A 16,378-nucleotide genomic window follows, 5' to 3' on the forward strand; every position below is an offset into this window, starting at 1 on the left:
ATCATCACTTACTGAGCACAACCATGTACCACAGTTTAATTATTGTGCCAGACAACATCTAGTGTGTGGAACTTAAAGTGTCAGTTGTTTTTTTAAGACATGGTCTCTTTCCTCTGGAAGGTCACAGCAGCACGAGGGAGACAGGCAGCTCAGACTAGAGTCTTGCATTTCCACGGTCTGAGCTGAATGAGCATGGACTCCATGACCTTGCTGGATGCTCCAGGAGATGAAAGTGTAGGAAGCCAGACTTCTGCTGTCAAGGGCCAGACAAGAGTCCCCTAGAGTGGTTCAGCTGAGTTTTCAGTGCCTGCTCCACCATATCTTCCCGTCATCCTAGACAGGCATCATGAAGTCGCAGTGTGGTGTAACAGAGTCCCCAGGACTCGCAAAGTGGGAGGGATCATGTGTGCAGATCCCCCCTTTTCAATGAAGAAATAACTTTCCTTGGATTTTTTTAACCTTAGAAAATATGGGCAAGAGAGGACTTCATAGAGTGTGGTCAGCACACCAGCCCTGATCTGCATTCTTACAGACTTTTACATGAAAAAGAATTTAGCATTTAAAATTTCTATTCTACTGAAGTCATTATTATTTGGGGTCTGCTTGACTCACAGCAAAAGCTAACCTTAATGATACATCGTATGATGGGAAGTCCTGCTGTGGGTGAGCTTCAGGAATGGTGTGATCTAGTGGCTCTGGCTCCATGCCTCTGCCATCCTCTTGGTCTCTGTCTGCTCCCTGAGGGAGACTCATCTCAGGCTGGTAATGATGTAGGTGCTGTGGCTCTGGAACTCGTGTCTGTACATGACAAAAATCTAAAGAGAGAGAAAAAGTGGCTTCCAGTAGTTTTCCCAGAAGAGAGAAGAACATACAAAGAAGTCCCCAACAAACCTTTCCCCTTGTATTTGGACCTGAATTGAATCCTGAAACAATCACTGGCAAGTGGACAGGAATACCCTTAGACCGAATAGAGCCACCCCTGGAACGGGGTGGGGCCGGCTTCCTCCAGGCCAGGCGCTCGAACTGATGGGAAAGGGCTGGAGAGCTGAACAAACTGAAATTGTGTTAGGAAGGAGGAAGAGTAATGTTCTGGTTACTTATGAGCAGAGCACACCACCCAAATCTCGGTGGCCTCAAAACACTCTCAACAGTCACCGTCTTTAGTTTACAAGTCTGCGACGCCGGTGGGACTCAGCAGGGGCAGCTCACCTCTGCTCCACGTGGCATCAGCCAGGAGGGGAGGGGCTGCTTGACGATCAGCCGGGGCGCCTCGGTGTCTCGGTCTCTGTGTGGTCTCCATGTGGCCTCTCTGGGACAGAAGGCGGCTTCCAACTCCCCAGATTTCTTACACGGTGGCTCAGGGCTCTGAAGGCACAGTCCCACGATCGAAGAATCAGAGGGGTGCTGCATGGCCTTTTCTGACTCGGCCTGCCTTCTCTTTGTACAGCAAGTCACAAAGGCCAACCCAGGTTCAAGGGAGGGAACATAAATCCCACATCTTGGTGGTCCCAGGGCAAGGTTCTGGAAGACTATATGGGAGTAGAATCGTTGCTGCGACTTATTTTGGAAAATACAATCTGCCACAGGGTGAATGGGAGGTTGACAGGCCACCAGTAATGGCTGCCGCCCGGAGATAAGATGTATCTACAACATTCACTTGCAAGCCTCCAGGAGACACAGGGGACAAGTGCTACAACGGTATCCTTGCTATATTGTCATGGTTGTCATCCCAGCTCTCCTGTTTCAAATAGGTTATGTCTGGGTCACATGAGCTACAAACACTTGGGCATATTTTACCCTCCAAAATGCCGTGCCCTGGGCAGAAACTGCCCCCAAACCCAGCAGGCATTCCTGGGCCCTGCTTTGACGTCCAGACACTCAGACGCTGGGCAACGGGACGCACCTACTGAGGCACAGCAGGCACACAGCAAGCAGGGCGATGTGGGGCCATGTCAGGTGAGCGGGTGTGAAAGGAAAACCCCTCAGTGGGGAGAGCAAACTTACCACTGAAACGCTCCCCTTCCTGACCACACATCCCAGAGTCACAACGCCTCTCTCATTTTCCAAACCACCGTGAACACTCGACTGCAGCCAGGCCTGCGCCCCATCACGCCTGCCCCCCCGCTCCTCTGCTTCACTGCAGAGCATGAACTTCGACCTCATGCGGCGGCCAGGTGAGGGCTGGCACCGCGGTGTCTACCTACAGCCAGTGAGTGAGGCCCTGACCGCTTGCTGTTTGAAATAAAATGAAACTTGCAAAACATTTTAAAAGCCATCAGTTTGGGCTCTGATATGAAGCCAGTCTAAAAAACAACACCCCGCAAGACAAAGAGTAGGGCCTGGCAGGCCTCAGACCAGGACCCGAAGTCTGGCCATAGAGTGAGCTCCTCGCTGACCTCGCTGACCCCCTGCTCCCTCTTCTGTAAAGCGAAGGGCTCAGAAATGCCTAGTTTGGAAGTCACAGTGGCGTGGGTGTTGGGACGTGGACAACACAACCTGTGCTCTGGAGTCAGGCAGCCTCGCCTTCGAAGCTGGAACTCCTCTTCCAGGCTCTAACTCCAGCCTGGGAATCCTTTCTCTAACACATACAACCTCCTGCAAACCAGCCTCAGCCAGCCTCCCATGTGTCACACGAGCACCTCTTCAAACATCCCTGGAGTCCTGGCCGAGCAGCCCATTGCCAGTAAGAGGCACAGTGGTGAGCTGAGGCTCCGGCCGGGACACAGCCTGGCTGGCTGAGCAGATTTGGGCACCTGTCACAACAGCGTGTCTCAGCCTCCCATGAGCTGGAGAGCAAGTGTCGGTGAATCGGTCTCTGGCCAGAGTCCACGAGCACAGACAGTGGGTGGCTTCCCCTCCGTGGGTTCCAGGGAGCTTGGCCACGTGGGACTCAGATCCCCTGCACTGCACCAAAGGTCCCAGTCATCCCCAATGAGCCTCAGCCAGCGGGACACTGTGCGCCTGCTACCCAGGTGAACAGCAGCCTGTGTCTCTGCTTTTGTCACCTGCAGTGACCCTGTAGTGAGGCTCCAGGGGCCAGGGGGTCTCGGCAGTCCATGCTCGAGTCATAAGCTATTGATGACACATCGAAGTCAGCTCAGCTGCTGTCTAGATGGATTTGGGCAAATCTCCAGCACCAGACTCCTCACCTGCAAAATGTGGTGTTATGTTCCATTGGTTTAATCCAGTGGGTAGAAGGGAAATTTTACATGACAGCAGGTGACCCAGTAGACTCAGTGAGTCCTTCTTGGCCTCAAGGGGACAATGCATGGACCCTGGGAGTCTGAGAGTTATAAGGAATTGGCCAACTCTAGGAGACAGGACAGTAAAAGCCTGGAAACAGTATACCTGCTCATCAGGGCAGAAGGGCTAAGTCAACTCTTGCGTGTTCACCACACGACGGCGAATACACAGCAGCTAAAAGATCGGTATATGGTAAGAGCTCCATGTTGATTGAGAAAATCAAATGACCGAACAAAGCAGAGTATGAGCTCCTTTTTCGTGAAGCAAACGCACATGTCCCATAACCCTACATGTGCATATGTATGTATGCAAATGCACAGAAAACGTTCTAGAAGGATGCTCAGTGAGACTTCTGGGAACAGGTTATGCGTGGGAAGAGTGGTCAAGAGAAACTCAGACTGATCCTATCCTTGCATTTTTATAAAGAGAATGTGTTTGTGTGTTACCGTGCAATTACAAATTAATTTTGAGAAGAGATCAGATTCCATCGGAGCTGGCTTTGAAGACAGCATGTCTCTCTTCCCAATTTTGCTCCCAAGGTGACACTGACCAAACACCCCACATGCGTCTCCACCAAACTAAATCAGAAATGGAGACCAGACAGGACTGAGCTAAGGTCTTCTGCTTCCCAAGAAACCAGGACTGTTGGTCTCCTAATTTGAATAAACACACGACACAGAGGATTCTTACGAGTCCCATCTCCTTCCACGCAGGGTTGACTTTGTAACTACTGGGGTTCAGCTGTTTCTGGGCAACCTGGCAGGAAGCATTTCATTGCAGCAAAAGCTTTATGGCTTTGAGAAAAAGACCGCTCCACCGAGGTAATAAAGAACAGAAAGCCCGGTGTGTTTTCTTTCCTCACATGTTTTAAGTTCTCGCCCCAGTATCAGAATGGAAGGGTATTCTGCGAGGAATTGTTCATGGAGAAGGAGGTCTTCCGTTGGGATTTGCACCAAGGGATTTAGCAGCAAAAATAGCGAGGTAACACTCCATTTTGTGTGCGCAGCCATCGTTAACTCATGCGATCCTTTTTACAAATGCCCGTAGTCCACCCAAGAAAACCTGTCGAAGTCACACACGAGAAACTGCCGAGGAGCCAACCCTTGTTGTTAAATTGAATTAAGTGTTTTATGTGTCACTTTTTGAAAAATAAACTGCACAACACGTTTACCAGACCAGAAACTGCAGAAATACTTAAGGTTTTGCCCTTCCGCAGCTGAGACTAGTATATGTCGTGATTCCACAAAGGTAGTTTTCCACTGAGGGATTTCAGAGTGGAATAGTTAAGAGAACTGTGGGTTGTTATAAAATGGGTCAGCTAATGCTGTCTGGCCCGTTTCACTGTGGCTACCCCGAAAACGGTGCCCAGAAAGCTCTTAGAGGTGACTCGGTACTTTGCAAATTCTATACGCTGTGCTGACTCAGCATGTCACTCATTGCTCTTAGAATTGCCAACATTGACATTTCTTTATCTTTCTCCTCTGCATATCACTTAGAACAGAACAGAATGAAATAAACCTTTAAGCAGGAAGGCATTCTGTGTTTTCCATTTTAAGTGCCATTAGTCCATCATTAGTATAGGATTTATATATAAATATCAAGCTTCCCACTGGAAATAGAATTTAACACATGCAAACACACAAACACATTATACCAGAAGGAACTCTAGTAATCATAAAAGGCAACAATGGAAATGTAAATATTCCTGCCCTGGCCGGTTTGGCTCAGAGGTTAGAGCGTCGGTCCATGGACCAGAGAGTGCCGGGTTTGGTTCCCGCTAAGGGCATGTACCTCAGTTGAGTTTGTCCCCGGCCCCAGTTGGGGTTGTGTGGGTGGTAGCCACTCGATGTGTCTCTCTTACATTGATGTTTCTCTCTCTTTCTCTCTCTCTCCCTCCTGCTCTATTTGAAGATAAATGCAAAAATGTCCTCAGGTGAGGATAAAAAAAAAATATTCAGGGTTTGAGTTCAGATGCTCTTAAGTTCAAAACATCTGGAGAAGGTTGGGGGTTCTCTTTTGGTTTATCTACCCCAAATCACAACACAAGATGCTACTATGATCCCCCATAGGCTGTGGCTACTTAACAAATCAGATATAAAGATAGCCAACCAGAAAATATTTACTAGGCATTTTCTATGTCCAAGACACATGAGGAATACAAAAAGCATGAATCCAAAATCCATTACTATGTAAGTATGGTAAATCAACTGGGCTATTTTTTTTTTTTTCATCTTCACCAGAGGATATTTTCCCATTTATCTTCAAGTAGAGAGAGGGAGAGAAAGGGAGAGAGAAACAGCGATGTGAGAGGGACACATCGACCGTTGCCTCCCACACAACCCCGACAAGGGCCAGGGACAAACCACAACCTAGGTACATGCCCTTGGCTGGAATCGAACCTGGGACTCATTGGTCCGCGGGCCAACGCTCTACCTCTGAGCCAAACCGGCCAGGGCTCGACTAGGTAATTCTTATAGATGTTTTCAGTGTAACATCTTCAGCTGTGATGATCACCCCTTATAGATCTGCCTCAATCTTCTTCACAGAGTTTTTTAACCCATAGGTTGCCATGCGTTTTACCAGGTAACCCCACCTGCCCACAGCCTGACGAAACAGGTCTGAGAACCAGGAGCCTGGTGGGAAGCTCCGCCCCAAAGAGGCATACCTACAGAATGGGGTCTGGCCATCCCAGTGAGTTATTCTGTATTGGGAATTTTAACATGACTCATACAAAGGGCATATGCAGACCACAGAAAGGCAAAGTTCTAGGAGGAAAAGAAGAATGTAAACTTCTTGACTAGGATGGAAGAAACTTCTCCTGCACCTTTTTCATAAATGGGTCATGATTCTGTAGGATTATACTTCATTAGATTCATTAAAATAAGTGATATGCAAGTTATATATTTGTGTCAGTATTTATAAAATACCAGCAAGTCAATCCTTGACAACTATTTAAAATTGCAATGAAGAAAAAATAGACTTTTATTTTTAAATGTTCAAATTCAGAGAAAAGATATGCAAGCAACGTCTTGAAGACCGGAGCTCTGATTAAAAAGCTTTGACCTGAGCCCAGTGTGGCTCAGTGGTTGAGTGTCGTCCCATGCACCAAGAGGTCACTGATTTGATTCCCGGTCAGGACACATGCCCAGGTTGTGGGCCAAATCCCCAGTGGAGGGCGTGCAGGAGGCAGCCAATTAATGTTCTCTCTCATCGCTGTTTCTATCTCTCTCTAAAAATCAACAAAGAAAAAAAGAAAAGCTACGATCTGAGAGACATAAAGGCGATTTGCTGCACAATAAGAAGCTGATAATCAAAACACACATCAACTGTCACTAACAACAAAAATCAAAGCGACCTTTATTTGGGGCAAAAAGGTCACATTTGGCAAAGTTTCAAGAGGTGAAGAGGGGCAGAAAAGCCTCAGGACCTTCCAGTATCTGACAGGCTCTGTCACTGCAGGTCCCCAGGAGTCCCTCAACTGCACCCCACCACCTATTTCCCCATGAATGACTGTCCTCACTAAGGTGCCCCAGGCTTGTGTTATTAGCCTATCACCTTAAGTGTTTCCCATGTGCAGCAACCAGAATAATTAATTCCTTATTACTATCTGAAAAATCAGCTCATATTTAAAATTTTAGATTTACACTAAGGGATTTTATTCCTAAAATAACAGATTTGATGTGTTCATTATATTTCTCCTAGTACATATTAAAATAATACAACTTGAAAAAGTCCCCCATTTGGGCCAATTATGCACATTCTGTGCACCACTGGTCAAGCTACAAGGAGGCATCATTCTCACGGGACCTACCAGTGAGCTGAGCCTCTGATGTTCCGGAAAGGGGTGCACATAACCACCTTATCTCTCAGGAACGCATTGGGCTATTTCATCAACTGGAAGGATTTAAGTTGGCCTCAGGCTCAGAGAATGTGTTTGGTTAAAGAAAATGCGCAACAGTGACCAAGATGGTCACTTTGTTCTCTCTCAACAAAGAGAGAAAACTATCTTGTTTGCCAGCTTCACATCATGGGTTTCATTTGCTACTTTGCCTGGGCCAATGATCTCTTAGAAAACAGCCGGACTGCTCGTAACCAAAGTCAGCTGAACGTCAATGACTCCAGAATAAAGAACAGAAAGAGCCACCAAGTGTTTCTTGAGCAACATTTGAGTTTGAGTCAATCAATTAGAAAAGAAAAATAATTCGTGTGCAATAGCTTTAGGCTTTGCAACTCATAAAAGGGGTGGGGTGGTGAGAAAGAGAGAGAGAATGAGAGAGTGAGCGTGAGGGAGAGAGCAAGACAGAGAGAGAGAGAAAGGGAGAGGTAAAGAAATGGAAAATGCGAGATATGCTGGATTGTGTGAGTCTGTGGAAAACCATTAGCAATTATTGGGTCTAGACAGTTATTATATGCACAGGTTTTCCCTTCCCATATCTCCTCAACTTCTTTCAAAAACATTTTAGTCAGTTTATTATACATGCATATCATATATATGATACAAATAAGTAGGTAAATACATCTTGGACATGGGGCCATACAGGGAGTGTAAATAAAAGAAAGACAGTTGAATTGTACACACTTTATACATCTTAGCGAACTCTGTACACTCGCTAGAAATAAGCCACGAATCTGGCTTTAGCCATCCAGCAGCGAACCCAGAAGCAGCAGATCCGGGAAGCCTGGCGTCACCGACACTCGGAGACACCTGCATTTGAACACCAGCTCTCACCAGCTCTGGGGCCTTGCAGCAAGTCATTTAGCCTTCCGGGCCTCAGTTTCCTCCTCTATAAAATGGGAATGATGATACCCAACTTTCAGAGATATAACCCACACACATCAGGTCTCCAGTAAAACATCAAATATTGAATACGAGTCATCAGTTAAACAGCTCATGTGCTCCATAGAATAAAACGGAAAACTGGTTGCTCGGGACCAGCTAGCAAGTCCCTAACTCTCTGATACCAGCCGACCATCAATGACACCCAAATGAAGAGAGGACCAAGATCCTACCCAATTTCTTCAGCAACACCTGAGCTTTGAATCAACCATTATAAAAAAGTAAAATAATTTACACATGGCCAGCGGTTTGGCAGTGGCTTTAGGATTCAACATACGGCATTTGCATTTGGTTGCATGTGTGCACGCTCACAGGTGTGCACGTGTGTGTTTGCTATTGTTGTAATTTAGTAGTCCCTTGACAAAAAGTCATTCATCCCTTCTCAGATTTGCACAGGTGGCTGCGACACTGACCTTCCTCTACGGGAATGACCTGGACTTCCTGGCTCTGCTTTCCTGTCCCAGCATCACTGTGAGCTCTGGCCGTGAAGGCGGGCGAGGCCAGCGGACCCGGTTAACGTTACTGATTGTAAGGAGTCAACCCAGTGGCAAGTGCTGGGGTGGCCATCTGAGGCCCAGTGGCTAGGCTCCCCAACTAGGTGGCAGCCTTCCCCGCCCAGCCTCCTGGGAGGACTCAGACTTTCTGCCCCCCCTGGCCGGACCCTTCTTTCAGCTCCCGACCTCTGGGATTCCAGTCAGCAGGCCCCTGCCTCTCATTCTGCCTCCGAACCTCCCACTGCTGAGCTGAGGTCATTCCTCACACCTCACCGGGGGTGTGTCAGCTCACAAAACACAATATTGGAAATCTTGGAACTCGTTAAAATCACTGGGCCACTGGGGCCTGCTAATTCCGCTCCCCTGCATCCACTCTTCTGGCTCCCCACACCCCACTACCCCCCAAAACTCACTACCCTGGTAGACGGTTCATGAAGACACGTCTAGCTGTCCCGGGAGGTCTGGAAACAATACAGTCACATTGAATCCCGCGTGCGCCTGGTTTTATCTTCAGCGAGGCAGAGGCCACACTCCTACACCAGCGCGCATCTGAGGCCAGGACAGACGGGCCGAGGCCAGTCACGCTTTCCCGCAGCGGCCGAAATCGCCCTGTTTCTCAGAAAGCTGTATATCTTTATCCAGAACTGATTTGAAATGCTCCAGAAAAGAACTTTTTAAAAGTACGATCAGAACAGGAGAGGTGGAAACACGACGCGTCCTTTGCTTGGTAACTTAGTACCTCTTGGGAAAGAGATACGTGCGGTGGGAAAACCAGCTCCAGGCCTGGAGGACAGCAGCATACAAGGAACTCATTTTCCTTATCAGCGACGTCAGACACAGCGGCACGTCAGTCAACCACAGGATCTGGACACCTGCCAGCCCTGCTCAGGGACCAGCATCGGACTGGAGGGCTGGAGTTTGGGAATCATGTTCTGGGTCTTTATTGTGGGTTGTTAACCTGGTTCCCCCACATTCTCAGTGCATGGCATGGGAAAGATAACTAATAACTCAGTTTCTTCTCTGCAGACGGGGCTACTTCTCTGACTCCCAGAGGCTGCCGTGAGTTTAAACGGCATCTTAATATTGTATGGAGAGTAGGCTAGAACAGCACACACCTATCAGTGCTTATTATGGGGTGGTGGTTGTATAAGAAATGGTTGCCCCTCTCAATGAGGGCTCCACCTAGTGAAGGAGAAAAGTGAAAATCTAGTTAAAACAGAATGCTTTACATGCCCTCGCTGAGGCGGGACAGACCCATCCGGGAGCACAGAGCAAGGGCCATTTCCGGGCCGGGGCAGGACACAGGCTTGGGGGAGGTCCTTGAGCAAGGACATAGCCTAATGGTCAGTGTGGCTCCTGATACTGCATTTCATGTGAGCAGATTCCAAATACAGTTGGCCATTCATTCTCCGCGACCTGTGGGGCCCCTTGAAACGAGTCATATGTGTTCTTTTCAAAACCTGAAAGTCTGTCATGAACTAGATCCTCCCTCAACAAATTTGGCCATTCCCTTTATTTTTTCGAGGACCTTTGGGTCCAGCCCACATCACACTGTTGTTCAGCTGGACAGAAGGGTCTTCCGTCAGGATCTTCCCATGAGGATGGATATGCCAGAATCAATTTCCTGGAGAAGACACAAAAATGGCCTTTTCTCCCTAAAACTGTCTTGACGGCACCATTGAGGAGAGTAGAACCACGTTCTGAGGGATCAGATGGCTGCTGTGAACGGTCGTTTTCGTCTGGACCCAGGAGAGCCTGCGGACACTCCAGTGGGCCCCAGGGGACAGACTGAGTGTATGTCAGGGGTTTTCCTCATTTCTAAGCTATGATTCTCTTGCAAAGTGCTGGTTGTGTCTCAAGGCTAGAAGGCAGGCAAGAAGCTTAGCACAGAAAACTGAGCAAGCTGGAGACCCCTGCAGACAGCCTGGCGATGGGTGATGTCCAGGTGCCAACGTGACTGGCAGAGGCCCAGGGCCCCACCGAGATGTCTGGAGCTTCTGTCTGCAAGAACTGGTAACCTCAGACTGGAAGACATCTGAAAGGTGGCGTGTAGCATCTCAGGTCATCACCCGGGACTCATTAGGTCAAATGACAACCTTGCCACAAAGGAGGCAAGGTTCCCAAGTGAATTAGAAACAGCCTCCAATGCTGTTCCTGCCCCCCACTAAATCCCTGTTGAACAGAAGTTACAGGCTGCCAGCCGGAAGGGGGTCGAACGTCCAAGCTGCCCCTGGTCCCGCCACCATTTGGTCCAGAAGCACAGACAGGGCAGCCGGCAAACCCTCGGGTCTGACAAACAGCAGCCACCACGACAGTGGGCAGGGCCCAGGGCCCCAGCCTCGCAGCCGGATGGTCACACGGACTCCGATCTAGGGAAACAGGAAGGCAGGTCTCAGTCAGAGGGGCGATGGCAGTGGCAGGTCTCGAATGTCCATTTAGGAAGGACCTTGAGGCATCGATTTGGAGGGAAGAGGACCAGAAAAGCTAAATGCATAATGCACTGTACATAGGATTGAGAAAATGTCTGTTATCCCCATCAAAAAAATGGAAATGCTATGGAGACTTGGAGCATAAGTACAGCCTCTCAAAACACATACAAGCCCCCCCCACACACACACACACACACACACACACGCACACACAATCGGGACGTTTCTCTGCTGTAACGTCCCAAGCAGAATGGTGGGTTTAGAAACCAGGACACACAGAGGGGGCAGGCTCAGGCTGTAAAGTCAGCCACAGATGTCCTGTCCAAGCAGCAGGAGGAGGCAGGGGACCAGGAAGCCCACACAAGGCAGCATCCCGGCGGCCAGCGGCGGGATAGCTCCCTCGGTTAGCAGAACAGCGAGGATGTCTGAAGGCCCAGGCCTGACACGAGACGGAGCGCTGGGGTCTGCTCCATTGTTTCCTGGCTCCGTGCAGACTGTCTGGAAGAAGGAGGGTCAGCTGCCCGCAGGGGATCTGTGTGGCCAGCTGTGACCCCTGGGGAGGCTGAGTCAGGGGACATGGGACGTGTACGGGGAGGTGGGGGTGGGGAGGACTTGCCAAAACGAGTCCCTGAATGTTCTAGGGAAGGAGACGGGTCACTGGACGCGGGGAAGGAACTTCATCCCCTCTTTCTTTCTTTTCCTTCCTCTCTCTTCCCTCGCAGGCTAGAGGCAGGATGAGCTGTCTCAAGGAACAGGAAAGAAAAACAGCTTTTAAATTGCTGTAGGTCATGTCCTGTTGGACAAAACAACAAGAGCGGGACCTCTTCCGCAGAGACCTGGTGAGCACGTCAGGGAGCATCTCATAGCCGGGGTGGCGGTGTGAACCCCCAGATCTCCCTTCTTCTCCTGGAAAGGAACCGCTCACCATGCCCATGTCCATGTCTGCCACAGACACTGCTATTCCTGCTGCAGACGCTTCTGAGGGGTCCCCTGAGCATAGGGCAGATGCAATAATCCAGGAGGTAGTCTGGGGTTTCCTTTTTCCTCCACCCATGTTCTGCACGTGTGGCCTGGCGCAGAGAGAGGGGCCCCCAGAGACACTGAAACAGCTGGTGAGTGAGCAGTGGAACTATGACCCCTCTCTTCTTTTTCTTTTTTTTTGGTACTTGCCCTTAGCGGGAACTGAACCCCGGACTCTCTGGTTCACAGGCCGATGCTCCAACCACTGAGCCAAACCTGCCAGGGCACGACTCCTCTTTTCCAACTCCAGTCATTTAAGATTCACAACTAACCTTAGTCCCCACCTTTCAGAACACAGATGAGATCTAACTGTGTTCAAAGTGTACCTCTCCTGCTGGTGCTCCTTCAATTCAGTCTCCATGCAGTAACGGACGTCTGTCAAAACCCCCGGGCTCGGCACGGCAGCAGATGCAGCATTAGCCACCCCCAGAAAGCACACACAGGAGGTGAGACAGGCCTCCAGAGATAAGGTGTCAAGTCAGTACTGGAAAATAGGTCAAACCACCTTACAGAGTCAGAATGGCTCTCTGAATATGTCAATCATTTGCTGGGCTGGGCCAGGAGGCAGCAGGCTGAACAACTAACCTAGGACTGGCAATGCCCAACTGTCATATCCAGGGTCAGGACGACCAGTACTGAGCAGGGTTCCTGCAGCCCAGGGGCATGCGGAGCCCCACGGGAGATGGGTGCTGCAGCAGACTGCAGCCCAACGCAGTTCCTTTAACTCCTCCACGCCCCTCTGATGGTGAGGATCCTCCCAGTAGCCCCTGGAGGGACAGTGCACCAGCTGAGGGTCAAGAGCGCCCCCTCGTCCCCTCAGCAGGGCTGGATCTTATAAACTGACTTGGTTACTCCGTTTACAAATGGTCTTAGTTCCTGTAAGTCTGCCTTTGAGAGGCTGGCTCTGCTAGAAACCCAGTGCCCGTGGTAAACTCAGCCACCAGTTGCAAAGTGAACAGATAAATACAATGAGGACTCTGCACCTGCAGGACGGAAGGTTCGACTTGGAGGCAGGGAGATACATGCCTGTCTGTGGGGGGCTGTCTGTGAGCCACTGGACAGACAGCCACCCAGCACCATCACCCCCTGGTCATCACCCCCTGGTCAAACATGCAACGAACATGATTCTAACAGTCTAGCAAATAAAGCCAGCTCTGTGACAGGGGGATGGGGGGGGGGCATTCCAGCTTCAGATAACTGTTGAATTGCATGGTTGGTGGTCGGAAGTGAAGGAATGGCCGAGGAGGGACCTGTGGGAGATAGGGGCTCCAGGTGGTTTTGTAGGTTTACACAGGTGGAGAGCTCGTCCCTGGCGCTCTGGATAGAGATGGAAATATGTGGGACCTCAAAGGAAGTGGGGACACTGAGAGCGGAAGGTTCAGGTTTCAAAGCCCCAGGTGTGACAAAGACGACAGGGCTGACAGTATCTTCCAGTACCCTAAACGCCCAGCGGCCACAGGGTCACAAAGCGGAAACAGGCCCGAGAAGCCTGTGTGGTGACCACGCAGTGGCTGGGTCACAGGAGAGGAAGAAGAAGCCAGAGAACAACTAGTATGTCAACAAGGGACTGTGGTCCGTCAGAAGGGCTACCAAGTCTATGTTTAGTATTTGTCCCTCCTTTCAACTCTCTTGATCTTTCTCCCACGTTCTACCATGTCAGCTCTGCTCACTGCATTTTACCGGCTTCTGCTGTGCACAGATGACCTCATCTGACTATCCCCACAAATGTCAAGTGTATACTCCTTTCCCCAAACTTTTAGGTGAAGAACAAAGAGGCTGCTCGCACATTAAGTAACTGGCCCAAGGTCACGCAGCTGACCAAGCAGATAGCGGACCAGAGGCCCTGAATTCCAGCACAGTTCTGCCTGGGCTGCAGGCCAACAGGGCTGCGTGGGCGTGACCGTGTGCATGTGCGCCTGTGTGCATTCGTGTGCATGTGTGTGTTGACAGTTTCCCTGCTACCTAAGGAAATTAGAATATATGATTTCTTAGCAGAGGCTTTAAAAGTCAAGGTCTATATTTGGCACCTAGGTTGATGCTTTTTTATGTTTTTATACTAATATCACATTTAGTCCAAGAAAAGTGTGCTCTCTGCCCTGGCCGGAAGGCTCCGTTGGATGGAGCATTGTCCAATACAAAAAGGTTGTGGGATCCATTATCGATGGGGTTGGGTACAGGAGGCAACCAAAGGATGTTTCTCACATCAATGTTTCTCTCTCTCTCTCTCTACAATCAATAAATATATCCTCGGGTAAGCACTTAAAAAAAGAGTTTGCTCTCAACCAGCATTAGGTTAGTAAAATTCTCCAATATATTTCATTCTCGATCCCAGGAGCAGGGTCAGCGTGCAGTCCATCCGATGGGATTAGTGGCTTAAACCAGAGAAAAGTCCATCATCCCCTGACAGGAGTGAAGTCCAGGAATAAGCAGTCTACGGGGCGATGGCGGCGCCACAGAATCAGGGCTCCACACTCCTCTATTTCAGCTCCACCATCCCTGGCACAGGAGCTTCCATCCTCAAGGTCAACCTCAAGGTCCATTCTGGTGCTGAAGCTCTAGCCCTCAAGTCCCTGATCCAGGAAGGAATCTGGTGAGGCCGGGCAAGGAAAAGTGCCTGTCGTTAGGTGCACTTTCCAGAAACCCCTTCCAACAAATTCCACTTGGAACCGATCGGCTGATCCAAGCCACGCGGGGGGCTGAAAATAGGTGCTATTCAAGGCAGCAACGTGCTCAGCTGAAAATCTGTCACTCAGGAAGACAGCCAGGAGAGATACTGAGCAGACAACTAGCAGGCTCCGCCTCAAAGATAACCTGGTTCATTAAAATGCAGACAGTGTGCTAGGATTCCGTTAGGCGCGAGTGACGGAAATCTGAGCCTCTCAGCTCACTTCTCTGCCGGCCAAAGAAGGGAAAGATTTGAAAACGTATTCAAGGGTCTTTCAGAGTTCGTTTTTAATTTTTTTTAATGATCTTTGGGTATTTTAATACAAGAGACCTCCTCCCATCAAGAAAGGTGGAGTTTCTGAGACCTGTCAAAATGTTCTCCTACTCCAGCTCTGATGTGAGTGCTTAGACTGATGAGGCCAATATGTGAAGTGTGAGGAGTACAGCTGTAGGGCCGGGAAGGCTGCTGCTGGGCCCAGGGAGCGAAGCAGTGAAAAGATTATTTGTTACACAAATCATCACCAACCTGAGGCTCGTCCCTGAGACCTCCGCTCATCCACAGACCAAGTTGTATCTTGAGATTTGCAGAATGAAAATTGTGTCGTAATTTTAAAGCCAACCTCACAGAGGATTATGTTACTTCCCTAGGGCCACCATTCTAGCTTCTCATTGGTAAAGCAGACTCCTCAGCACCCTTGGTTTTATTCCTCACTGGCCCGTTGTGGTTTAGGACTGAGGCGGCCTGGGGAACTCTCCGGGAGGTCAGAGTTCAGCCATCATCCAAGCAGTTCTGACCTGGAGAATTCACGAGGAAAGGACTGCTGCCATGACCTCAGACTTGGTCAATTTCAAGTAAATGCACAAAAACAGTCTCTGGACCGTGCTTCCAAATTTTCTGACCATAGCAGAAATAAAAATCTGCAGAATTTCAAAGATCTGTCTTTTTTATATATATATACTTTCAGGATAACACAAAACCATTTTTCAACTGACAGTAACTTCGCAGAACCGTGGTCAGACAGAGCTGAGTTTAGGGAAACGGTTTCAGTCCACCTCTAAATGAAAGAGTGACCTATTTTTAGAGACCAGGGTATTCAGGGTCTTGCCATTCTGGGAACAAACAACATCTCCTCCCTTCTGTTTCAATGAACACAGCTGTCTGGGTGGGGATGTAAATATCCACTGGCCTGTTGTGAATCCAAGCACAACAAAGTCAGGCCCGGGTGTGAGAACCAGGAAACGGAGCTGCCGACAAGTTGCACAGGACCGGTCGCGTCTCGTTAACTCATCTACATGAAATAAGACCTACAAGACACACAACACACCCGGACCCCTTTCAGAAATTAGCCCTTTGGTCAATGCATGCTTCTAGGAATTCAAAAATCCTGATAGAACGCTGGATCAGCCTTATCTTTTGTTCTCTGTATTTTATAATGTTTTGACATCTTGGGTGGCCTAGCTCCCAGGGCTAGCTAACTCCTAAAATAATAATTTACCCGAAACTCACCTGTCATATGCAAACCAAGCAATCCTGAGTCCATACTCCTCAACCATCTCCATTATCTAACTTTCACAGCCAAATCAGGGTTCTCCCTGCCCTAAACCAATCCAGGGCCAGGTACTGGACAACCAGGGGCAGCTCCTACACCCCAAAGCCTGCCAGAACGAGTGGACCAGCCGATCCTCAGCTG

The sequence above is a fragment of the Molossus molossus genome, unplaced genomic scaffold (assembly GCF_014108415.1).
Source record: "Molossus molossus isolate mMolMol1 unplaced genomic scaffold, mMolMol1.p scaffold_m16_p_16, whole genome shotgun sequence".
NCBI lineage: Eukaryota > Metazoa > Chordata > Mammalia > Chiroptera > Molossidae > Molossus > Molossus molossus.